Here is a 23,564-nt window from a genome sequence, read left to right on the forward strand (position 1 = left end):
CTTCACTCTTCACCCTACCCCCCCTAGGTATTTTTAAAACAGACAGCATGAATGGAGGATTTAGAACACCTATTTTTTTCTCTTAACTGCTGCTGTAGAAAAGTGGCATTACCTTACATACCACAGAAATAATGAGCAAATCACCTTCTTTCTGTCTCCTTACATAATCTAAAAGCAGAAAGATATAGCTAGAAATCTTGCCATCACCTAACTCATTATTTATCCAAACTCTTCAACCCCATACACACATGTAGGTACAGCCACCTCAATTCTCTTTAGCAGAACTCAATAACAAATCAAGTTAACAGAAAAAAAGATTAAAATTAAAACCACACCAAAACAGAAAAATGAAATCCATAACAAAAAGAAGAAACCCCCAAGCAACCAACCAAAATACAAATCAACCAAAAAGCCTTTAAAAAGCAACATACCTTCTCCTTAAAAAACAAAGGAAATTGTTCACCTAAGAATTGATGAGTGTCTGCATTAGCAAAGTTCAGAAAGGACATTTAAAACTTCCTCATTCCAGACCATGCACTCAAAAAAAAAAAAGAAAAAAAAAAAAAAAAAGAAAAAAAAAAGAAAAAAAAAAACAAACCCAAAAAAATTCCTCCAAACTAACTTAACATATAAAATACATTTACTAATTCAACTCCTCATAGAAGAGTTATCCCTTATACCACTAAGTACAATTCAGCACACCCCACCCACCCCCCTTACCCCTACCCATAGTTCTGTCTCCTCCTATCCTCTTTTTATCTGTGAAAGTGAGCATTTTCAGGAGATACCTATTAGCAGCATTCACAGCTGCAAAGTTGTAATCAAACACACAAAAATGTAAGGAGCAAATCACAGACAATGCTCTTGACTTGTCCTATTGTTAATGCTGTTGATAGACCTTACATAAGTTCTAGAAAGCATAATAGTAAATAAGGTTTTGGAGTCACTTTCCTGAGAAGAGAACACAGATTTCATCATGCAGATACCTTACTAATGAGATCACTTTATGCAGAATGTCAAAATCATTAAAGAACAAATAGACAAAGAGAACCAAATAGGAAATTAACTGTGAGGTTCAAATTTGCTCCCTTGCTTACTTGTGCAATAAACACTGGCAATATTGCTATCTACTAACTGCTTTTGAATTTCAAGAGGGTAGACTGCTGAATATTCTTCCTTAATTGCTGCTGGAAAGTGCTAAGACTAATAGTGGTTTTGTTTTAATGCTATACAATAGTCTGGGATCTTGCCTTGATCCTGAATCCTCATGTTGATAGTAACACACACCAATGACTTCATTTTAAGTAGTAGTAGGCCAGTATATTTTCTTACATGCCTATCATTTCTCTGTGCAGCGTCTTCATCTCTATGTCATGTGTGTAAGCATAATTCATCTCTATCATATTGTGCCTGGGACAGATGTACCCACCCACTGAACCTCTTCTGCAATTGCCTGAAACTTGTTCCCTGTGCAGTTTTGTGCCTGGCCATTTGATAGCCAGGAAAAGTCTGTCTCAGTGCACAGCACGTAAATGCAGATGCAGTTTTTATTGAAAGTGGCATAATTCAATAGTTCTAATGCTTGTCTTAAAATAAATGGCTAGAAGCATCAATATTCAAATATTTTCTTCTAGACTCTTACTTTTGAAACAGTCGTTAGGAGTAGGAAGGTGGATTAAAAGAAAACTGTAATGGTAGGTATAGTATAATGAGAGCAAAGCAATTAACTTTTCCTATTTGTATTGAAGGTTTTAACAGACCTAAAGAAAATGGTACGCATTCACCTTTAGAAGAACTTAGATCTCTGACACTAGCTTTTTCAGTTTAAATACCATTTATTGGTGACTGCTACAGTGCTGGTGTATAGAGTCTTTCAGTGCTCATTGTTTGCAAAGACAGATCAGTTTAAATTACACTTGCTTTCAGTGAGACAACTGAATGATATTCTCTGTATCTGGTAATTTCTGAAGAAAGATAGACTTTTTTTTTTTTTGAGAAAATCTGACATATTTATGACATTCAAATGACATTCAAAAATATAGATTAAAAATGTAACCATCCATCACAATATGTTTTCCAGAGCCACAGACCTCCATATCAAGCACAGTACTTGTACCTTACTTGTGTCTGCTTTACTTTGTTTTATCCTATCTACTTCTAAGCTAAATACTGAAGTTGAGTGGAAGGCAAACTTGTAAAATGTAGACAGGCCTTCTCAACATATAAATGATGTTTTAATAGCTCTGTATTAGTATGCTTGCAAATTGCTAGGGTTAAATGTTTTTGTTCTTAGCAACAGTATAATTTACAGAAATTGGTATGGACACAGACAGGTAAGGGTTAGTTTTCAGTATATAGAGGGAAACTTGGTCCATGCTAGTGGAAAACAGTTTGCCAATAGGAAGTCTCCAAATGAGGAGCATTGCAGGACATGGATGAGCATGGTGAAGAGTACCATAGTTCTCCAGAAAATTCTGAAGGGTGAGTCTTGAACTGCTATAACCTAGAAATCACTTCCTTGTTTCTTCTGTGTCTCAGGAGCTGAGCAGGTCACAGCTGATAAGACATTCTAGTCCCTTCGATTCACTCTTTCTCCCATTTCCTTGATTAACCCTTGATCTCTCAAGCAAGCAAAAACCAGTGAGCACTGACCATCTATGCAAACAACTCATCAGTGCTAGTTTTTTGCATATCTGGTGTACCATGTGTAGTGTTATTAAACAAAAATATGTCTGCATAAGGAAAATGCACCAATTTATTTTAAATCCAATTTAAATCTAGTCATGAGGCACTGTATAAACACTATTTCAATTTGACAGTGGTGGGTTAGCTTCAATATAAACTGATTCTAATCTTTGGAGACTAATTGATATAAAGCAGCATCCACATAGTTATTTGTATCAATTAGAAAACAATTAAAGGTAAATGGGAAAATTTCTCTTAGAATTGGTACCTATCAGTTTGATTTCTTGTCTGACTGAGTCTTGACAATAAAAAACTTGCCAATGAATAAAACCAGACAAAATAAATGGATTTATGGAGTCTATAGACAGTTCACTGCTCAGAGGACAAGACTACTCACCACTACTTCAGCCATAACAATAAAAGTTTTAATAACAGAAAGAGTGATCTGAGGATGGATGTGTCTGAGAAGATGTGCAGTTATCAGCATGGAGATGAGGTCCTTGGCAATTCTATTTGACTTTATTTCCTCTGTACAGGAATTGCTAGCAGGTCGTGGATCAGCAATCTCATTATTGCAAAGTCATGAATGTTCCTTCTCTCCTCATCAGTTGTTAGGGTGGATATATCATAGGTGCAATGTACCATAACATTTCTTTGCAGCACAGCAAACCTGGGTGTCAAAGAACAGAAACAAAGATGAGCAAAGGTTTCTAGTTACTTCTCTTAAATTTAGTCAAAAAAAGGTCATCGTTTAGAGGTTTTTATGCATCTATGATTTTTTTTTTTTCCAGGAATACCACTAAAAAAAAAATTAGTAAATATTATGTTCTAGAAACCACATAAATTTCCCATTTTAGGGCCTATGCTTTATTGGTAGTTTGTAAGAATCTATGATATTTTATCCAGATGCAAATACTGCATTATATATACTGTGCATATTTTGTCCTTTTACATGCAACGCTGCCTTTGGTAAAGGAAGCAAATTCTTCTCTACACCTTTCTGCCATCATTTTTCCTGGCACCATCAGTGTTGATATGCTGGCTGAACACTCACATCTCTGTTAATATTCCTGTTTCCTCGCCTCACCCCACTTGGTAAGCAGATTTCTTCAGGAATATAATATTCATGCAGGTGGTGTCTGGTAGAGCAAAGCATTTGAAGGGCAGGATGAAACATGTTTCTTGTCACTGGAGTGATTAAGGAGCAAGCTAAAAAAAATAAAGGAGAAACTCGCTGTTACATTTTTATTCCCCATTAAATTGCCCATGGCATTTTATTTGCCTTTTAATCAGTTTTAGCCCATGATATATTCAATATCAGGGTTAAAGAACAGACATCTTGGAAGGCTGTCTGACAGCTGTCATGGCCACAATCTATCTTACTGGACTCTACAGCACTTTCCTATTTCCAGATTTGACTGTACACCCCAAAAGCAGGCCACCTGGATCAAGAAAAGTGTTTACTTAATGCACCATCCTCATCTCTTCAGTCCCTTCCTTGGTTTCTGTGCAGGTCCACGTGTCCCTTGACACATCCGTCAGAAGGCCATTGTGGACAAAGATCAGGCACAGGTGTGTGGGAAGTGCCTCAGTGCTTCACCAGCGAGAAGACTGTTGGGACCCAGGTTCTCCAAAGAGAAGGGCAATACGGTGAGTCAGATCTGCTGAGTACTCGTAGGGTATTACAATAAGAGTCAATGTCCATTAGGCTGACAGCTAAGAGAAGGAGAAAGAGTAAATGTAATGGAATAAGACATATAGAAGCGTTGCCCTCTAAAATGATCAGGAGTGACAAGGAAGCAGTGTGCTTTAGCTGAGAGGTTGTGACTAGTTGTGCTTTACATATGGCCAGACTCTAAATCTCTCCTGATTCTTTCACATCTCCAACCCCAAGTGTGATGTCTCTCTCTTCCCAGCATCGCAAATTCCAAAGTCTCCTGGTAGGCAGTCATGTCTGTATTTTAGGTTTTCCGTGATACTTCCTGCCTGAGGAGAGAAGGCAAGTCAAAAAATGCATTGAGCTGATGAGAGAGGCAGAGGAAGAAAGCTGGTTCAGGGTCTGAGAATGAATTCTTAAATTCTAAGCTTTAGCAAGATTCTATGAAGCAACTTTTTTCTTCTTTTCTTCAAACGATGGTTTACTTAAATCTAACTGTCTACACAAGCAGCTGGTTTAGCACCTCAGCTAATTATACCAGCTGAAGATCTGGACAAGCTACATTCCAAATGATTCCCAAACGACTTAGTTTCACTGCAGTTTACTTAAATAGCCAAACCTATTTTGAGAGCACTGAGTAGTTATTTCTGCTACTGTATATTTGTATCAAAAGTTTTAACAGTTCCCAATATATCTTGAGTTTCCCAAGAGATCTAGGCTTTAATAGCAAAATATGGTAGAAACCAAAGACTTTAGTTCTTACATGAAGAGCAAATAAGAGAACTAGATATCATATCTTTTTTCAACTCAAACATTTAATGCTCTGTCATGGACAAGATGAAAACCTGAGGTTACTCTGTCATAGATAACCTGATAGCCTAGTTCTCCACTACTTTATTCTTCATGGAGTCCTGAATTAAAGCAGAATTTAAGACTGCTTACGAAGTGTCCCTTGGTTCAGATTTTTAGGTGGCAATGATTAAACATACTGAGATGTTAGTATGCAACATTCACAAGGTTGTGAGCTCCATTTTTGAACCATAAGATGGACACATGAAGCTCCATCTGCCTACCTTCTGTTCCAGGTGTGGGAAAGAAGTAGCTACAGATTTCTTTAACAAAAAGCTAAGGATACAAATGTTTTCAGACTCAGCACTTGAAAAGAGGAGATAATAAATTTGCCAGTTAGAAGAATCCACCCAATGAAGTTGCTGCATTTTGGACAACTGACAGATTCTCTACACTGTCTTGAGTTCAAGGAGTTTCCAAAGATTGATAAAGACTTATGTCAAAACCTGACATTTTTCAAGACATGAGAAACACATTGAGTCATGTTACTTGGCGCTTTTTTAGAAGAAAAATATTGAATTCCATTGCATCTGAAGCCAAGTCCAATATAATTTTAAGGTGTTGTGTGTTTTTAGCTGTTTTGAAGTTTGTTTCAGTGTTCAGTGTGCATACAGGAAGAACTCACTGTGCATCTGTCCTTGATGACTCTTGAAGCAGTACGGACAACAAGCTGACAACAATTTTCCAAAGAAGAGGAACATTGGAATGGGTTGCCCAGGGAGGTGGTAGACTCACCATCCATAGAAGTGTTTAAGAAATGACTGGACATGTCACTTAGTGCTATGATTTAGTTGGCATGGTGGCGTTTGGTCAAAGGTTGGACTCAATGATCTTGGAGGTCTTTTCCAGTCTTAATGATTATATGATTCTATGATTTCCAACAATAATGATTCCACCACTTCCCTGGGCAAACCATTCCAATGCCTGACCACCAGTGAAGAAATTTTTTCTAATATCCGATCCAAACTTCCCCTAATGCCACTTAAAACCATTTCCTCTAGTTATGTCACTTGTTACCTTGGAGAAGAGACCAACCCGGCCCTGCTACAACTTACCTTCAGGGGGATGATCACTGCCCTGGTTTCCTTCTACTTAATAGTGTATCACCATGACAGAGAAAATGCTGACGCATTTGGGCTGCTTCTGTAGATTGTGCCTAGGATGTGTTCAAATGCAAGGATTACAGGCCATAAAAACTCACTTGTATCCATTATGTAGCACTAAGGGATGATACAAAGCACTTCATTTAGGAGTAGGTAACAACGTATGGAGTATCCTGAGAGAGAAACTCTATCAGTGTGTCTGCAAACACTTTCCTCAGCCCTATTTTCTTTTATCGTGTGTGTTCAGTGGCCCCTTTCTTCAATACCACCCCATCATGGCAGAATTCCATCACCCAATCTCAATGCATCAATATCTTTTAGCATGCACACTGGTATGATATGGTATGATATATGATGTTCCCACGTAGTTTCCCAAAAGTTAGGCATTTAGTCTGGAAGCCATCATAAGGGAACCTCTACAGAGCTGTATTTGTCATTCGGTTAACTGCTGCAATTCTCCTGTCTGACACAGTTCCTTGATTTACATAATGTCCTTGGAGTAGGAAGGAAAAGCTGTGAAAGAAGCTATTGCAAGAGAGTCTTTCAAGTACACTTCTAGCAGTCCTTTTCCTGTTAACAGATATGTAGAATAAAAATGAAGGACTTTCATTTGTGTTTCATACAAATCCCAGGGTTGCAAATGGATTCCTAGTTTATCTTAGAGAAAGAGGGAGGAATAAAGGAAGGTAAGTAGAAAATACCACCAACCCCCCAAAAAAGAAAAAAACAAAACCAACAACAACAACAAAAAACCAACTAACCAACCAACCAAAACAGTAAAACCCCAACTTTTGTATTTTTTCTTCTGTCCGTAACAATAGTTGCAAAATTTTTGCCTCCACAGGTCTGCTTGAGGGACCTCATCCTTATGTGAGAAGTAACTATGTTGGTAATTGAGAGCATTTGCTATTCATAATATATAAAAAAAAAAGCCTTTAATTAAACAAAAATACTTCCCCAGACCCAGTGCTGTCCCCCAGACCCAGTGTTGTCACATGATCAGATGAATGATAATTTATACATGATCTCATGAATATGTACCCCACCCTCCAAACTAATGTTGAGGTTCCTGAACCCAGTCTTGCTTCTGACCTTCAAGTGTCCTCAGCTCAGCCTCAGCTTGCAAGAGCAGAATATAATTGGTAAGTTAAAGTTCTTTCCAGCCTGGGGTTTTGAGAAATTTGATGGTATATTGCAGTCATTCCTCTTCGTCTCTGATAAGCAGTGATAGAAGGATGTTGACATTTAAAACATTATCAGTGGGTAGCTAAGTTGATGCTTGCTGAGAAGGATGAGGCAAACTGTTCCTCAGAACATTTTTAGTTAAGGTTCCAAAAGTACAAGCAGATGCCACTATGTCTGTAACATCCTCTTCCTGTGTTTTGAGTGCCTGTCTCCCACCATGTTAGCTGGAGATTTCATTCTGAGGCAAACAGACTCAGATATTTAAACAAACACAGATATTTCCCCTCACTTCCCAAGTCTTTATGATCTGCAGAAAGAAGAAATAGCATTTAAAAATACCAATGTATTTTACAGCTTACTTGCCAAATCTAAACTGTGCATGTGTTTACTATTAATATTTATGCATATGATGCAGAAGAAACTTATTTTTATAAATTTTGCGTAAATAGCTAAAAATGTGTGTGTTAAAAACAACGTGAGACTAGAATCTAAGGAAATATGTTTCTCCAATGTGAGAGACATACAGGACAAAATGCATTACGTGGTCTATTATGGCCATTTTCACAAAGAGAATAGCAAAGGAAACAAGCTGTAAGTGGCTAAGTAGGAAGCAGCATATCTTCATGATACCTCTTGCAATTATGGAATAATTATAGATCATTCATAATAATAAATGTCATTAGTGTTTGTTATTCCTTTTGTAGAAGTAATTCAATAATTTACATATATGTGGGTTTTTAGCATGTTGAATTAGTTTTCCTGGCTTTGAAATATTTCTGTATATCTGTTACCAGCATTGTTCTCAACATCACATGCTTAGGACATGCATCATTACGGTCCAAGGGCCGTGAATCATAACTCATAATAATATTTAAGTCCTGTTCTGATTTTTTACCTATCAGGGCAATAATTTTCAATGGCTGCACAGGTTATCTTTTTTTACTTCTGTAGCATTTATACTACAGTAAATTCCAATGGAACTAACTGTGTTGAAGCCAATGGAATAAAATGAGCACAGTGTTTACAGAGAGTTTTTTAAGGGTCAAATATCAGTAGGACAGACACATGTTAAGGCAGAGCCTGAGGAAAGGAACACTTATTTCATAGTTACACACTGAACAATTTACCAGTTAAGCTACCATACAGATGGAGAAAGGCAGCTCCAGACATGCCTTAAAGGAAAGGTTCAGAAGAAACTACAGTCAGCACCAGCTTTCAGGAGCAGGCTGTGGGTTCCAACCAGACAGAGAACCTATCTTGGAGGTCCTTCTGAGCTTTTTTATTAGCTAGCTGTAGGTGGCTTTCCATCAAATTCTGTTCCTGCAGATAGCCCCCATTTATCATGCAACCTGATATATACCAAAAAGTCACTGAAGAGGGTGGCTGTCTTAAATCCTGAGACATAAAAGTTTTCCTTAGCAAGGAAGCTATGCAGGTTCTAAAAATGCAAGCAGATCCATGGGTCAGATTTGAGTATGGTTATGGATCTTTTCCAATAGGCAGTTTGGATGCGGCCATCTGATTTGGAAGGCTAAGGTAATTTTATGTTATGAACATGCACTGCACTCTTCCAGTTGACTTCAATGCTACAGAGCTGTCCTGAACTTGATTAAATTACTAGCAGAGACACTGAAAAAGAATTTATTGTATTTAGGGCTTGCTGTGTTAGTGCATAATGTTTAGTATTAGTTCTTATTTTGGACAGATTCAAGCCTAAATAAAAGTCCCTTGTGCATAAAGTCTATCTCTTTGCAGGTTTGCTTCAGAAAATTCATACTGAGAGTTTATTATGTTGCTTTCCCATCCATTACAAGAATACAATTTTTAATTGACTTGACAACACAATTAAGCAAAAAATTTCATGCCAGTGGGGCACACAGTGATGTATTTTGTTTGGTTGGGTTTTTTTTTAAAGCAATTCAAAGCAGAAAATACTAAAATTCTCCTTTCTTTTTCATTAGGAGGAGGGAACATTCTTTTTTTTTTTCTTTTTTTCTCTTTATTGTCCTTAGTGTCAATTCTGACCTTAAAGTCAATGTCTTCCATAAGATTCTGCTAGTGATTTTTTTTCCCTAGACCATGCAACCAGTTCTTTAGACTGTACTTCTTTCTAATTGACTTGCTAAGCTTTCCTCCAAAAGCCTTTTTTCTTTTCTTCTCCATTTCTTTTGAAATTTAGAGAAGGCAATTTGGACTGATTTCAGTCTGTTATAGATTTTGGAAATATTCCAGAGGCAAAGATAGGACTAAATCAAACTGGAAAACTCAATTATTTTAAAGTTTTAGCTTTTAGTTTAGACAGTTTTGACAATAATGCTGAAAGGATGCTACAAAATGTCACAGTCTGATCAGGAAACTGCAGTATAATGTGTGGTGAATAAATAACACACCAAGTGACACTGATAAAAGAGTTCTGGGGAAAATGACACCCTCAAAATGTTTTCAAATTATTATATCCCAATTTCTGGTCCCACTTACATTGAACTAAGTCTGCAGCAATTTCACTGACAACATCAAGATTATATTCTTTATTCCCACAAACAATTTTTTCATGAAAGGTGAGCCTCATTCAAGTTATTTCAGCAAGAAATAGAGATAGCTCAAGCTTTTAGTGAAGAAAAGAAGCACAAGGATCATTATGCCTGCATTTCGCCTAAACAGTGGTTGCATGGCACAGACTGCTGGCCCGTTTTCCTTTGCAGCAGCCAGCAGCATTCCCTGGTCTGGGTGTCTGGGCTTCTTCCCTGTGAGAATTATACAAAGAGGAATGGGGCCGAGGAAGTGGGCTGAGATATTCTGACATCTTCTGATACTAATATATATACTAGTACATATATTTACTGGTTCTTGAAAATACATAGAAGTAATTCATCAGCTCAGACTAAAAATTTTTTACATCATGAGAAGAAAAGGACTGTTAGATGAGAAGCTCAACACAACCTGGCAATGTGCACTTGCAGCCCAGAAAATCAACTGTGTCCTGGGCTGCATCAAAAGGAATGTGGCCAGCAGGGCAAGGGAGGTAATTCTGCCCCTCTATTCTGCTCTCCTGAGACCCCATCTGGAGTAATGCATCCAGCTCTGGAGCCCCCAGCGTAAGGATATGGACCTGCTGGAACAGGTGCAAAAGGCCACAAAGATGATCAGAGGGCTTGAGCACCTCTTCTATGAAGGCAGGCTGGGAGACCTGGGGTTGTTCAGCCTGGGGAAGAGAAAATACCAGGGAGACCTTATTACAGGTGGTGGTGGGGTCAATGGCTCTCACCCAGGAAGAGGTGACCTGTCCGGGGAGATGGTCCCGAAAGGAATCGCCTTCCCGAGGCCCGGTGTCTTCCCTCAGCTGCTGGCAGGAGGGCCCTTGCAGAGGCTGTCAGCTCTTCAGTGATTATCAGCTCGTGATTCCAGCTCAGCTCTGCAGGGCAGCCTCCAGGCCAAGCCAGACCAGAGAGAGATGAGAGGCTCGTGTGGCTGGTTCCGCACGAAGGGAGCTTTATTGTGGGTCCCCTCCGGCGAAGGGGAGAGCCAGGGACGAGAGCTCTCTCCCACAGGGGCAGAGGCCTTAGCTTTTATAGGGATACAGGGGATGGGTGAAGGCCAATGGGTTACAAAGGATCTGCATAGGGTCTCCTAAAGGATTGTGGGTCTGTCTTTTCTCACCTTGACCAAAGAAGTGGTTGCCTTTCCACGGAGTCCTGCTGGGCGATTGCGAAATCTCTTATCTCAGCAGAGATCCCTCCAGGGCAGGGGCTGGGCATACCCCACAACACCTAATAGCAGCCTTCCAGTACCTAAAGGGAGACTACAAGAGAGCTGGAGAGGGACTTTTTACAAGGGTATGAAGTGATAAGACAAGGGTGAAAGGCTTCAAGCCAAAAGGCATTATATTTAGAACAGACATTGCAAAGAAATTCTTTACTATGAGGGTGGTGAGGCACTGTAACAGGTTCCCCAGAGAAGCAGTGGATGCCCCATCCCTGGAAATGTTCAGGGACAGGTTGGATGATGGGGCTTTGAGCAACCTGGTCTAGTGGAAGGTGTCACTGCCCATGCAGGGAGCTTGGAACTAGATGATCTCTAAGGTCCCTTCCAACCCAAAATTTTCTGTGATTCAGTGACTCTGCGACTCTGCAATTCAGGTACCATCCTTAATTCTGAGGCTGTAGCACTGATCACTACATTTTTCTGCAACCTACATCATTGCGATTCTCTGCCAGCGTAATCATGAGCTGATGTTGTGCAGCTGTAAAGCATGTGCAATGTCCTCCATCACCCAGCTATTCACTGACACAAGTGTGTACAGACAGTCTCACCTCAATCCTCCCAGAAGGGAGAGCAACTACCCTTCAAAGGCAATGATGTTCAAAGACCATCCTACTGAGTAGTATTAGGGATAATTACATAAAATGATGTTTTAACAGACTTTCTATGAGGGAAGGTGGGGTAATATTCCAGTTTACCTGCGTGTTTCCCAAGAGATGTTTTTTCTCCTTATCTGTGACTTTTCTGTGAATTTCTTCAAGCACCACCTTCCAATGACACAAAAATAAAACCTTAGGCCTCTTAAGAATTCTCTGTTCCTTAATGCATGAGCGTGCCCAAATATATAGCTGGACATTTGTAAACCCAGGAAAATAGGAATAAACTGGTTTGCATTAATCCCAGGTGGAATGTTCTTTGTCATGAGAACTGAGTTTTGTCAAAGACAAACCTTGAACCCACAAGATAAATTGCTGAATATCCATAACCAGTCAATTCCATACCAGTACTATATCATTACTTTGTAATAAATCTTATGTGATCATATTTTAATCCCCTTCTTAAGGTGCACATAAAATACTCAGTCTGAGCTGGCGAGTTGCTTACTTATGTTTTGCAATAATAATAAATGCAGCTGCTTTTTTTTTGAGTTTGCCTCCTAAAAGCTTCCCTATCACTACACACTTTCCTTTATTGTCAGAAGATGAAGCAAGTATTTGATTTACTCTGGCTGAGGCAGCAATCCTAAGCCTAACACTTTTCCTCATATAGGATAAACCTGCCTTTATATTACTAAGGAACAAAAAACTCCAATACCATAAAGTAGAGACAGCAAAAAATTGTAAAGGCAATAATTTCTGGCTTCGAGGAAGGCAGCAAGTGCTGTTTTCCTGCCTTGTCTCCTCATTGTTCAATAGCTCCAAGTTTGTTGTCTGTCATCTTTCACACGGCATGAGCTTGGCAGAGTCCAAATGCCACATATTTCTATTTTTGCCAGCAGAACTCTTGGGTCTCTGGGTGGATCTCTAGAAAAATTGCTTTTTATTATATTTTGATTCAGCTAGCTCTGTGATGGAGTTCTGCTGCAGTTGTTTGAACAGTTTGCAATGGAGATGGCATAAGGAATAAATGTTCACTGACTCTCTCGGGAATGAAAGGAATGCATCTGCCTGCTAAATGTCTCAGAGTTGAATTCAAAAGAGTGAAGTGATCCACCCAACAGCATGCACCTTTTCCTCAGACTTTAAAATACATAGTCCCTTAGGTTGTTTCAGGTTATATATTTACTTTTGATTGCTGTTCACTCTTGACTCTCCACCACCCAAATAAACTCCTGAAGTAGCTAAAATATAATAGCTCATTTTCTCTTTCTGGTAAGTGGTTTGGGCAGCCTATGCATAGATTAGCCTTCCAACACCATTGGGATTCAGCTAGAGATGACTGAGTTCAGCTACGCAGGACTAAGGGAGCCTGTTGGATTATTTCGGGTGACTTCAGCCTTCACATGGCCATTTGATTAGCTCAAGCAGCACCAATACTTTTCTATTTGATTTGTGGCTTGGCATTTTAATAGGGCAATGATGCAAATCCTTGACTCATCCTTAACTGGCACAGCCCCTTTGATTTTCGTAAAATAATGGTAGAGTGAAAAATTGCCCAACAGTTACCCTACCTTGAAACTGCCTGTGTAGCTACAAATTGCATTTTCTCAGCCTACAATATTCCACTTTAATGGATTTGAAAGAAGTAAGGGCTATCCTAGTGCTAAGAATGAAACTAAATTTTCAAGTTTTCATTTATTTTTAGTTGTCTTTTTTAATGAATTACTATTTGGTTGTTAAGTGTTACAATTACATCTCTTCAGCTTCTTGCTGGAACGGGCACAATTAATAGGCTTGCCAGACATTTAGATCTAGAAAAAAATACGGTTCTGTATTGAAAATAAAACCCTGTTACCAGTGGCAACCTCATTGGCTGTTTTAACAGACAGACTGGGTACTGAAGGAGCACTGGGACAAATCCACTCTCTTCAACATAAGAGAGGACTCTTTGTGAGGACAATGTAGGAAGGATGCTCAAGCTATACTTGCTTTGTGTAAAATTTCAGAGCCACAGCTTCTAACATGGGCTATTCTATAGTAAATTACTTTTAGAGCAAGCCAGAAATAATCAGAACAAAGCAGGATAATAGCTGCTGTCATCTGCTTTCATGTCTCCAATGGGAACTAAATTCACTAAAATGAACTGTAAGAAATAGCGGGGGTGGCTCTGTTCCTTTTCACCTGAGCCTGAATATCTGGCTGCACCCTTCAGCTGGGTTCAGGCAAATTAGCTCATTGAGGGCAACAGCCATCTTGTCTTCAGACTATTGAGAAAAACTTTAAATCTTTTTGGTTAGTGAAAATTGCAGAGGCCATTCACTGCCAAAATAATTCTGTGGGGACTAAAGGACTGGGAAATAGCTAAGAATTAATAAGAGGTAGACATTGTCCAGTAGAGATCTTTTTATCCCCAAAATGACTCTGACATCAATTCAGAAGAAGGAAACGCAGGATATCCTGAGTGCAGCCCTCTACGTTCACCGAGATGTTAGCACAGGAGAAAAATCACACTGGGTGGAGATGCCTGTGTTCATCCCATGTATGTTAGTGCAAGCAATGGAAACATAGAACACAGCCAGCTGTGAGTTGAGAGCCAGACTGAGACATCCAAAGGGATGGGACAGCAACACTAGGCTGGGGGTCCACAGCACCAGCAGCACCCTCTGAACTGGCCAATAGCCAAACACTTGAGCAGGAGGCTCTAGGTGTCAGGTACTGAGCATCACCTGAAGCCAAGGAGAAGCCAGGCACTGCAGCTACAGCAGCGATCATAGGGACAGGAGCTGGAACAGCACAGCACTGAGCCCTGAGAAGTCAGTGTCACCATAGCCATCACACATCTGCCCAGCCTGTCTGTCATGGACTTGGACTTTGCTGCCAGCTCAGACTGCAGTGGGCAGTTGTGTGGGGCTCAAGAGACCAATGGCTCCTGGAGACCTGCAACTGCTGGAGCTGCTTCTCCCTCAACACCCACCACAGGCACAGTAATCCTGAGCAGCCCCAGGTGTACACAGGTCTTCAGCTTCTCGTGCTACTTGCATCCAGGCAGAATTGCTTGACCATTACTGCCATTATGCTTCTTCCATGTTGCTTTGACATGTGAGCCAAAATCTAGGCACACTTCCTGCAGAACATCATTCCATAAATATTTTTTTCCTTTGTTCTTTGCCACTGGAAACAATGGCAAGTTTCTCTTCAACAGAATTTTGGATTAGTGTTACACTCTACTTACAATTGTCTGTATTTATTGTTTGTGTTTAATCTTTCCTCTGCTGTGTTTTAGAAACACATGCCTGAGAGGTCATCATTTACTCAAGACAATGACAAAACATTTTATTATGTTTTATTTTAGAATTATAGTGAGGAAATGGTGCCTCAGTCCACAGGGTTTAGAAGCTCATAAACCAAGGATTATTTAGAGCAGTAGTTGACATGGGAAATTATTTACCTCTGAAGACTCCAGAACAGATGAGGGATTGTTTTTATCAGTTTATAGTAGGATGGCATCAATCGTCCAATGATGGGAAAAAACTCACTTCATTGATGAGCAATTACTTAGCAGATCTTTTACTAAAAGACAAAAAGTTACAGGATGAGTGAGAAAAATTAATAGGAAATTTCTTCTCAGGAAGAAGCTTATTCATATTATAAACATTTCAAGCAAAATAAGGCTCAGGTAGGACGCTGATCTAGACTCGCATGTCATGGGAATTGCTACCCTCATCCGAGACAGCTGACCATCAAGTACGGAACCACATAATAACCAGATCCAAAATATTTTCTAAGTATTCAGTACTTGCTCCAACCACAGGTTGTTCAGGATTTGTACAAAAGAAGGACATTCACACAAAGGGTTTGCTAGTGTTATACATTCCTGTGCTTCCAGACATTGCTCAATCTGCAAACTTGATTTTGAATAAATTATTTTGCAGTAATCAGTCACATCCAATCAATAGTAAATCACTGGCTACCTATTTAATTTTCCTGTCATAGTTCATCTCAGATTATAGATAATCCAAAGACTGAGATACAGTCACATTTCCACCACGACAGAAGCAAAGACTGCTTCACTGCATTTGACACAAGGGAGAAAAATCCTCTTGCTTTTGTGTAAATTTCACTTATAGTATAAAAATAGACTCATGGCACTTCTCACCACATGCCTCTACTACAAGGGAAAATTTCTGAAACTAGGAGATTCTTTTAAAACAATTAAAAGAAGTTGTTGCTACACAGTGGATAGAAAAAGATATAAGAGAAAGGTTGACAAAATGTGACAAGGAAATGGAAGAAAGAGAAATTCCAATTAGGAAAATATTTTTCACAAAGAGCATTGTTAAATACAGGAACACGTTGCCCAGAGGTGTTGTGGAATATCTGTCCTTGGAGATTTCCAAAGCTGAGGTGGATGAGGGCGCAAGCAACCTGGTCTAACACTAAAGTTAACCATAAAATGCACAGGAAGTTGGACTAGGTGACCTCTAGAAATCTGACCAACCTGCAATAGTTGATGATACTACTGGATTTTGTTGCTGAAGGTGGTTGAGGAATACAGACCATATCAGCAAATTCAGACAGACATTTGACAAATCCATTGACAATGTGTCCATAAATAGACAGTAAAGAAAGAAGATGTGCCCTCCAACATCCCCGATGATGATGGATGCTAGGGATTAACGAAAAGAGCAGTGGATAACACTATGCTCATGATGTCTCTCTAAGTTGTATGTCCTGTTGACATAGCCAAGGGGAAAATATTTGGCAAATGAACAACTGGTCTGATCCACAGGACATAGCATTTTATCATTAATTCTTCTTACTTATTGGTTGGATACAGCACTACTGCTTCTGTGTCTCTCTTACATTTCCTGGATCCAGGATTTGAATTACAAATTATGTTCTGTGCAGAAGATGTGAGCATGGAAATACAGACCTTGGAATTCTGGAATTTACTGGAGGACAACTGAGCTTTGTATTTTGGGATTAAGCTAGTTCCTAACTTGCTAAGAGAATAGTTTTTTATCTCACTTAAGAAAAAATATGGGCTATACCTCAGAAAAGAGGATCAAACCCAGTGTATGTTTTAAACTTTAAAGCAGATTTTTTTGTGCTTTGATAGGTTGAGAAAAAAGTCAAAGGAAAATCTTAGGTAGCAAAAAAATACCTAAAAGCATATCTCAGCATACATTTGCTAAGAGAAGCCTGTAATTAAATGTTTGTATTTAAACTGGTAGTGGTAGTCAAGCTGACTTAACTATTCAGCAAGCCTGAAATGCTCTCCCTAAGAAGCACTCTTTCTTGAGTTGGGATCTAAAGCCTTCACTCTGTAAAAGAGTTTGGTCATACCTAGGTTCCTTCTGCCCTGCTGGAGACACTGTGGTTATCCAAGCTATGAATGCCTCCTGGAACTTCTGCTAGGCTAGCATGCAATCTCAGTCTCTCTGGAATAGTCCCATCTGTCTATAGCATAATGATTCACACATTACTCCTTAGTAAAGGGTAGACAAAGTCAATGCTCTGGGAACCTGCAATCCCCATTGGTCGTCCACTATGCCAGAACCTTGACAACAGCTTTTATTATTGTGCTCGAGTTTTAATGGATTATCCTTTTTATTGTTGGCTGCAGTTGCAGTTCACAGAAATAAACCAAAAATTATCCACTATATTAAAAAATTCTCCAATCTTCATTAATGTTGATTTCTTTAGTGTTATTTATTGAATGATAAAATTACCATTAGCAGATGGTAACTGAAGTATATAGAATGCAAATTCCTACAATATCAAGCAAGCATATTTTACTGACAAAATTTAATATAAGTGCACATCATGATTGGTCTTTTTTTGTGCAGAGAATGGAAGATAATGGGGATGCTTGTCTTAAATTAATTAATCTATTTATTCAACCAAACAAGCTGATGCCACTAGTTAGGTTAACAATATGGAAAGATAGGTGATATTGGAGCATATGGGCTGCAGTTAAAATGAACTTTTTTGCTCTATAATAGAATGTTTTCCTTGTGATTCTAAATTTTAATGGTACAACACCCAAAGCTTAAGGCGTATAAGAAAATAAGGTTGCAAATTGTTTCTCAGCCTTATTCAGAAGCCTCAATAATCCTGTTTTATAGATGAGACTCAGAGCACTGAGATACAGACTCTAAATACCTGAATAACGTAGAAAATGTTCTTTTTCTGGTCACCAGGGTCCTCCACATTCCCCATGCAGTTTGTTTGAACTTGTACACCAAATTCCCATTGATTTCAGTAGGACTTAGACAAGTATCAAATATTCAGAGCTGTAGCCTTTGCAGACTATAATATAAAGTTAATGGGAATCGTACAGAGTATCCCCATTGTCTCATTTCCTGATTCAGCAGGATTAGTTCTTCCTTTATGCATCTAATTCAGCAGAAGCCATCTGAAAAGTCCTGAAAACATCAGGGTAACTGCACAGTGGGGACCCCCCCATGCACACACTCTTCCTTAATGTACCTGTGAGTGGAAAGTCTCTCTCATTACAGAGACAAATGAAAAGTGCCTTCTTTAGTGGGAGTAGCAGTAGCAAAACCAATTGCATTTGCTGCATTCTTCGTTTCCTTTCTAATCAGCCCCTGATACTACAGCCTTTGCAAACCACAAAGCTAGCTGACACAGGGCACAGAATTATTCCTTCTTGCATGAATAGAAATTTGTGATGCAGCCTGGATGTTACAAGCTTGCATTTGCTTACTTGCACATTGTTTGTGACAGATGAGAGGCCACCAGTAATGAGGAGATGGGGTATGAATGTAATGATAAAGTAACTGAAGTGTTTGCAATGTCTGTACGTTGCATGTCCACGGAAATGAAGGTGTAGGTGAGGAAGAAAAGGGTTTAGTCAGCTGAGAGGACAGTAAGAAGAATCAAAACAAATGTTCTCTAGAAAAAAATAATATGGAGTGTTGCTGTGTGGGGGGTACTTCTAACACTTTTAAGGTCAGAGAGTTTTATGATCAGACATGGATCCCTTTACTTGAGGGATTTAGTTTACACTTAAAAATAAAAAAATCCTTCTGCAATTGCACTGATTTCAAAGTATAAACTATGGCTTCATGTGGCTATGAGTAGAGACATGCCTGGCTGCTGACCATTTCCCTCCAGCTCTCCTTGTGTAGATTGAAACATTTGCAGTTCTCAGGTCATAGCCCAGAGGCCACAGCATATACAAAAGACAGACAACATTGATTTTTTTTCTCAGTAAATGTCTATGGGCAGGAAAGGACTACCTACTGTGAAGCAGTATAATTTCTGCTTTCCTCTCAAAGCCATATATTTGCTACTTGAGCTACTGGAGAACTGGGGAAAAGGTTTTTGTGCTAGTTGATTAGAGAAAAGGGGTGCCATTAGAAAGTGCAACTAAAAAGTAGACTGAGGCTTTGTTCTGATGGAGAGTCTTATTAACATTAAGGCAATTCTTGAGAGAGTAAGGAATTATAAGTATTTACTTAAAGTTCTACAGATTTTGTTGTATAGCATAGAAGAGTAGCTTTGTTTGCACCCGCTGAACAATAATTAACTAAATTTGACAAAATTAAGTCAATTAAATCCTTCTGTCCATTTAGCTGCAATTTATTTCACTTTCAAACAGTTGCTACTCGTGTTATGGTTTTTTAAATTGACCAAAAACCACTCTTCTCTCTCAGCAGATTCTACAGCTGTACCATACTTACAGGTAGGTAGGTATAGTAGGTTCCAGGAAACTCTCTGGTTTCACTGGTTTCACTGCCTGTGTTTGTCTTGCAGTTTCTGTTGAATAAATACACATAATTTACAAAGATTTGCTCTTAGATCTCTGGCAGCTGGGCTCTTGAATGACAGAGCATTCCCTCTGGCTGCTTAGGGGGAATAAGGGGCAGTACCAACTCCAAACTTTCAGGATTGAGCAACCAGTGCAGGGCAAGGGCTGTATGTGCACAGTCTACTGCAAAACTGTGAGGGCCTGCAAAATACAAAATCTAACTACTGTGCCAAGAAAAATAGCATGAAACTGTAGCTTTTAAGGACTTGGGTGGAGTGACGTTGCTGTGGCCAATCATGTGTATCATTTTGCTTTCTATCTACTGTACATCATTAAAAGGAAAACCAAAAAGTCAAAGAACAACAATAATTTCAATGTTAAAAAAACCCAGGTACCCATCCCTGGGAGGATTGGACTTGTTAAATACCTTTCTAACTGCCACAAATTGAAGAAGAAATCAAACAGTAAATAATGTGAAAATATGGAAAGTGGAGCCTCTAAGAGTGGCACAGCCAGTATTGTCTTTCCTCAGTGTAAGGAGGTGGAAATAGTCACAGACTGCTAGTGTTTAGTCAACAATGTTCTTTTAGTTAGGATAAACTTCTTAGCCAGATCAAAATTTTATTTAATAATCATATTTATACCATCGCAGTGTGACTGAATGTGGACAGGCAGAGAAAGCCCTAATGTCACTGAAACTATTGCAGAGAGTATCTCAGGCCATCTTTTCCTGTTTAGGATAATTTTATAGCTTTTTGACTTGTCCTATGACAAGTCAAGGTGAAGGGGCACTGGGGATACTAGAGGCAGTGAGAAGGGAACAAAGTCAAGTCCCATTCCTGATGATGATATCACTCATGCTCACCTACTTAGTGACAACTGTTTGGTACTGGGTATTCCCTCCTTCCCTGCCTGTTTGGGTATCAGCACACTATTAGTGCTGCTGCAGTATGAATTCAGCCAGGTGACTGACATTTGTCATATATGACTCATTCTTCTCCACCCCAAAATAGTGATGTGCTGTGTTTTGTTTGATATATACTGTTATTTTGATTGGATTTGGGTTTCTTTATTTATACTGAAAAAAATGTCTCTATCAGAGAAGTAAGGCTGAAGAAGTGCAAAATTTAAGGCTGAGGGTCTTCATGTCTTGGAAGAGTTCCTTCCACAGTTTTTGGACACCATGGCCTAGACTTCCTTGACAGAGTGTGGACCATTTGTCCTCCTGTGTCCCCTCTTTTTGACACTGAGAATTTTCTAGCCCATCATCTTTTCTGAATGTATTGCCTTGACTGACAGTGGGCAGTGGGGCTGCTGGAGAGGTGCTCTGCTAAGAGCTGCTTGTAATGACCCATCTAGCAGGTCTCATTTAATCTGTGATGAAGTGTGAGGGATGGGGCTGAGCCAAAACACAGGCTTTTTGTATTACTGCGGAGTGTGGGTATCACTTATTTTATGGTACAAGAATTGGAGCTTGAATGAAATCATACTTATATCCCCAAAGTCACTAAAATCAATATTCTAATCTTTTCTGGCCTAGGTTTCTTAATTTAAGAACAGTCTCACTTCTACATGAAATTGCTTTGCAAACTACATATCAGCAGTAAGTGACAGAATATGCTGAAGAATATCTCTAAGATTTTGTAGGCTAAGATATAAGGATTCTTCTAGTCAAAATGAGAAATCTGTATCGTCTATCACAAAACTAGTTTCCCATTGTATTCCTTGAGGGGGAGCTCCAGTTTATGAAAACGACTCAAGGTGAAATCCACTGAAAAAAACCCCAACCCTACAAAGTAATGGAATATTTTCTAAAGATGTTAATAAGCCAATTGAAGGAATTAATCTCTCACTCATTTATAGCAGGCTTAATTTTCTAGCTGATACACTGCTTTTCCAGCTATCCCCCTTCAATTACTACACTGTGAAGATTTGTAACCAAGATTTCTGTGCCATCTTCAGGGGAACACAAGAGTCTCCTGTATTCACAGCTCATGCTCCTTGCATGCACAGAATTTCTCAGCCTCTCCCAGCCCAGAGTGGATATACTACTTTTCAGTGAGTTCCTAGCTACTCTCTGGGGAGTAAAAGTTACCAATAAGTTAAATGTAAAAAAAAAAGAAAAAAAAATATTTTATGACATGCAAAGAGAAATGAATGAAATCTTTTGTATTTTAAGATGTGTTCCTCATCCCAACCTTTGAGAAAAAGATACAAAAGCACTACAAATTCTGTATGGACTACTAACCCCAGTTGTTTTGAATGTAGAATGAACTGCATTTTAAACTGCAGGTTCAGAGGTTCTCATAGTAAGGTAGAATCTTCTAGCTGTAATTTTTCTTCCTACAACATAGAACATTTATCTTTTACTGAAACAGATCATCCCCTCCCCCCTCCCCTCCACCTAGTTGGTTTTTTTTGTTTTGGTTTTCTACTTAGAGGTTCGTTTTAACATGGAACTATAATTGCACTCTCTGAGTGAACAGCTACATGATTAAAACCTTACTGCCTTTGAAATGCAAATAGATTACCCTCACAAGTGTGCCTGGGCATCAATTTTGCCTATTATGCTTAGGAACAGGCTAAGCTGCTAAACACTGAGACCTCAAGGATTCCCGTTCTTGTTACCCTGTATTTCAAGATACAAAAAAATCCTAGTATTTGGATAAGAAAGCCATGAACCAACATATCATTGACTTGCCTCTACATCCTGAACAATACAACAAAACCAGCACGTATTTAAATAATTTTATGGCCTTTGTTAGTCACATGGTTTCCCTAATGCTCTTTTAGGCAGGCCTTAAGCATCAATGAGCTTCAGTACAGCTGGACAGAAAGGAATCTTTACTTCTGTAAGATGTAACTATTTCTACATGAAGAAAAACAAGAAGATTAACTTACCTTATGATAATCTGAATATGCTGTATTTTATCCATTTTCACTTGCTTTCCAAATACAAACATAGGGGAGTTGTGCAGTGATAAGGCAGCCATTAGTCTAAAGATGAACTTTACCAGCATTCTTCCATTGTGCAGCACGTAGACAATGCAGGCACAGCTCACCGTGACTGGGGGAAGCTTTCTCTCAAAGGGCAGAGGGAGGTTGTAGGGCTGAAACAAACCAGGCTTACAGGATGACTCTGCGCTTTAAATCTTGCCTCTTAGGGAAATGTGCACAAAATTAGGAGCAAAAGAAAAAGAAAATGCACATTGGGCCATCCACAAATCAAAAGTTGCTCACCACATATAGCTGGGGTGGTAGTTTCCAGCTCCTACTGGATTAATGTAGTTCACAGCAGAGCAAGCTGCCCCCTACTACAACAAGAATTTAATCTCTGGGCACTGCTGCAGTGCACTCCCTCCTGTCAGCCACTGCTCAGCAGGAGCAGAAGCTAGTGCCTGAGGAAGAGCTTATCATCTGCTGCTGCAGAGGTGGCAGTGGTCAATGTTGAGGTCCTGCAAGTGCTTGGAATGCATCCATTTCCTTTCAGAAAGTGACTCCTGGTAACAGTCAATGCCGTCAGCTGTACCTATGCAGCTAAGGCTCAGCATACTCTCTGAGTGTTGGCAGTGTTAACAAGAAGAGGGGCAGCACAACATTAATTGAAATGAAGACCTTGGAAACAGATTTCTGTAGATTTTATAGGTCCAGTCTTTTCTTTAAGTGTCTCAGCTTAGTGTTTTGTGTTGAGTAATAAACAGAAGAATGTTTCTAGGCCTTTTTTGTGATTCAGTAAAGTGTTGATGCTCATGATCTGGTACAAATGTCAATATGCCTTGTGCTGAACGAAGGTAGCCTTATTGCTGCTTATCCCAGTTTTTCACCACAGGATGGCTCACCCAAGGGATTTTTGGTTTTCCATCTCCAAAGCATCTCCTTTCATTAGCTCTGCCATCTGTTTTATATTAAGCTACTCTTAATTATGATGGTGCCTCTGATATTACCTGTGG

The 23,564-nt window shown here is 39.2% G+C and overlaps 1 long non-coding RNA gene across 2 annotated transcripts; it reads right to left on the minus strand.

The window, feature by feature from the left end:
* Window positions 1-728: 728 nt before the first annotated feature.
* On the minus strand, window positions 729-22,853 carry LOC125324198. 2 transcript variants are annotated; one of them, XR_007202858.1, is made up of 5 exons: window positions 22,516-22,853; window positions 19,547-19,622; window positions 15,286-15,407; window positions 3,740-3,894; window positions 729-3,355 (listed from the first exon to the last, which is right to left on the minus strand). It is a non-coding gene; the product is annotated as an uncharacterized LOC125324198 (long non-coding RNA). The 2 variants fall into 2 exon arrangements; XR_007202859.1 differs by lacking the exon at window positions 15,286-15,407.
* Between the last annotated feature and the right edge of the window lie 711 nt (window positions 22,854-23,564).

Source organism: Corvus hawaiiensis, chromosome 3, assembly GCF_020740725.1.
Source record: "Corvus hawaiiensis isolate bCorHaw1 chromosome 3, bCorHaw1.pri.cur, whole genome shotgun sequence".
Lineage (NCBI taxonomy): Eukaryota > Metazoa > Chordata > Aves > Passeriformes > Corvidae > Corvus > Corvus hawaiiensis.